This window comes from Egretta garzetta, unplaced genomic scaffold (assembly GCF_000687185.1).
Source record: "Egretta garzetta isolate BGI_Z169 unplaced genomic scaffold, ASM68718v1 scaffold321, whole genome shotgun sequence".
Taxonomy (NCBI): Eukaryota; Metazoa; Chordata; class Aves; order Pelecaniformes; family Ardeidae; genus Egretta; species Egretta garzetta.
The window spans coordinates 870,509-874,320 of NW_009258756.1; positions in this window are offsets into that span (position 1 = coordinate 870,509).

The following is a 3,812-nucleotide window of genomic DNA, read 5'->3' on the forward strand; positions in this document are numbered from 1 at the left end:
AACCTGCCAGAAGCTGACAATTTTTATTTTTTTTTTCCTTTTCTTTGCCCCTTTCATCTTTTTTGAGACAGTTCTGCACTTTTGATCATTGCTGATGCTCACCCATTTGTCAGCATGGAAACCTGTTGGTACTGGTTGGGCGATGCCCTGTGGTGGACTGAGTATGGGAAGCAGGAAAACTCCATCACACCCCTGAAATCCAGCTCTAAGTCCCAGCCACCGGTGGAGGAGTCCTGCTTTGAACTTTTGGGCTTTTGTGAGGACTGCCCGTTGGGTGGCACTCAGACTTTCTCCATAGTCCTGTAGTGCTGGCCAGCCCTTGGAGTGTCACGGACACTCTCAGGGGAACTTCTGAATGCCACCCCTAAGCACGGTTGTCTGTCCTAGGAGTAGCTAAAATTGTTGTCAAGGCTGGTTTTTCGTCTGTATGCACGCACCCACATATATGACATACACATTATATAAATCTGGGGGGAGGACAGGGAATGTCATGACTCACTGGAAAGCTGAAAAAGTTGTATTCAGAAAGCTGCTTCTCTAAACTACAGCACAGCACTACTTTGACTGTTAACTACTTCAGTTTTGATGTCAGGCTAAACCTTTACGCAGATCCTATAAAGAAAACTAAAAGCCAGTTGCCTAGAATGGACCCTGTCATTACCTGCATTTCTGTAGCCTTCAACCTAGCCTTCAGCCTTGGGGACATCTGCCCAGGTGGAGGTGTTCCAGGCAGATCAGGAAGGCACTCTGAAAATTTCGAGTTCATTCACAGAAATGCACAAGAAATCTTAAAGGTAGAATACTTGCTTGTTTATAATTAATTTAATGCACGTGATGTGCTGCTAGCTCTGTAGCGCAGCTTCTCTCCTGAATGTGCCTGGTGTATCCCCATGACCATGACAGCCCCATGAAGTGTCTGTCCTAGCCAGAGGGAACATACACCTTTAAAAGCACTTGCTAGAAAATTGTGTAAATTGGAGAACTAGAGGAGATGCTGTTTGTGTCTGCAGAGCATGAAATGTGGGAAATAATAGATAAAATTTCCCGTTCTTCTGTCTAACTTACTTAGTGATTTAATTGCTGGAGCTATTGGGAGACCTGTACAGTTATAAGATTAGAAAAATAAAGTCATGGTATTCAACACAAAATAAAAGGTATTAGGAGGATAGTTTGAGACTAAGAGGTAGGTCGCAGTGCGCGTGGCACCAGGAGCGACGGAGGGGTTGTGAAAGAGGAAGCGCTAAGGAGGAGAGCGGGATTTGCTGAGGCTGCGCAGGCAGAGAGCTGCGTGAGAGGCAGCCCATGGCTCTCCATCGCCCGAGGGTGGCTGCTTGATCATGGGGCTCTTTGCTGAGAAGGACGTTGTTTGGATGACTGATGCTTGTGAGCAAAAAAGGATGGGGTGATATTCAAGAAAAAAACCCTAAATCGTGTATAGGCATTATTGTAAGCACCCACATCCATTTTTGAGGAGTGGGGGATCGCGATAGCTTGAAACTGGCTGTGTGGTGGGATCAAAAGAGGAGCCTTCCAGGTGGACAAGAGGACATGTGTCTGCGCCGCTCACGCTGCCAGCTCAAGCAGGAGCAGCACTAGGCAAAGTGACCTTGCGCTGTGGCAGTAACACAGAGGAGGCGGCCACAGGTAAGGCATTGCATGGCCACGTCAGCAATTTTTCATCTGCCCTTCTGTATAAGAGTGGCTGAACGGGGACGTGCCAAAGCATGCTAGCCTGGCTCCTGCCTTCAGCAGCGACAGGCGCTGGATCCCTGGAAAAGAGGAGGAGCAGCAGTGGGCGGTGATACGTCCCTTGCTACCAGGAATGTGCAACTCAGGGACTTCCTAAGCCAGAGCTGATATGTTTGTATTTAATGGCCCTCGTTGGAGTTCTCTTCTCCTGTGGATTTGTTCAGTCTTTCTGGAACTGCTGCAGACTTTTAGCACCTGCACTGTGTCGCAGCAGTGGGACCTGCGGTAGAGCTATGCATTTCTTGAATAGCTGCTCTACTTCTGCCTGCCTTCATATTTGGTTTTTTTTTTTCAAAACATGGTCCAGAGAAATCTGAGCATGCAGATGATAAGAAAAAACTGTCGTTGGCCAAACGATGAGTCTGGTGGAGGCGGGCGCCAGCTGGAGGAGAGGTGTGGGGTACTCAGTTCGTGTGTGCCATGCCGCTAGCTGGCAGTACCCATCCAGCTTTCCAGGTCTGCTGTGGTGGCTGGAGAAGTGACGCCCTAAGGTCTATCCTTGTTGCCCCAGTGTTGAACAGTGTTGGTCTGTGAGGTGGGGGCAGGGGGTCTTGCCCAGCTTCTAGCCCCATGGGAGGGATCAGTGGGCCCTGGACACAGCACGGGGATTGCCCCTGGTGCGCTGTGCACTGGCACCGGGTGGTGGGGTGCTGGGTCGTGCGTTGCACCATACCTTGGCCACTTCCCCTGTCACGAGGTGATATGACTCAGATGTCCAGCCGTACACGTTGTGCTGTTTGCCACCTCTCCCCTCCTCTGTCATCAGTACTGTGAAGAACAACTCCGCTTTCTGGGCCTCTTGAGGTGAGAGGCGGCAAAACTGGAGGTGTCCTCTCGCACACAACCTGCCCGAGCTGGTGGTGGGAAGGCGCTGCAATAGCTACACTGGCAGAAGGAGGTGGATGCAGAGAATGGAAAGGGTGAAAATGGAGATTACTGATTTTCATAGCTACCAGGCACGGATTTTCTTTTTTTTTCCACCTCCACATCTTTCCCCTCGGTGTGTCACATGCACATGCTCACTTGTGGTCGGTAGGGAAAACCATTGGTACTGGCGGGATGACTCTAGCCAGCAGGAGGGATATGGAGATGCAGTAAGCACCTCTGCCTTTCCTGCCCATGGGCTGGCCGCCCCGCAGGGGCTGCCATTTCTTCTGCCCTTCAACAAGCAGTGCCTCTCGCACACGTCTCGGGTCTTGCCTTGGTGCCTCCCCATGGCACACGTGCATTGGGATGAATTCAGCAGCCTCTCATGATTTTACTTATAACACTCAGGACCCTGTGAGGTTGAGGTCTGAATGCTGTTTATTTTCTTGGCCAAACCAGAGCCTTTCAGAATTGCTTTAATCTAAAAGATTTTTATGCTGTGTGGGGGTCTGTGAGGAGGGTGCTCTTTTCTTTTGGAAATCCTAATAACTCACTGCAAAAGAGAGTGCCAGAAAGCTATCCCACGCGCCGACACGGAACAACAGCAAAACATGACCGTTTCGAGAGCCGTGGTGATATTCTCCAATCCTACGTGGAAAGGCTGAGGAGAAGGCGGTGAGTATCAGCGCTTGCAGAGGTGGCCAGGGCTCTGGGGTTATGCTACCCCCCCGACCTCAGCTGTACATGCTGTGATGAGGAGGGAGCAGTGGCTGGCAGCAAGTGGGGGCAGAGTCCAGGCAACAGCTTCTGGTGGGAGGTGGCGTAGGGCTGGGGTGGGCCTCTGCACTGGCAAACTCCAAATCGTAGGCAACTGCTTAGCAAATAAAAATTGGCCCCACTTAGCAAATAAAGGCTGTTCTGCAGGCCCTTTAAGCCAAAACTTTCTTCTGATGGCTATTCCCCCTCCTTTTTCTAGTCTCCCAAGCACCGTGTTGCCACTGTAACCTCTATGCAGGTGGAGAAGGCATTTCAGGCTGACCAGAAGGGTGCTCTCCAGTTTCAAGCAGGTTCTCAGCAGTACAAGATCCACTTCGAAGGTGGAATACCTGTTCGCTTGATGTCTACTGCAGGTGGGGCGCTGCAATGCAGTGTGTCCTGGGAGAAGGCTTGCAGGCAGGGGCACAGGAGGGGTGGGA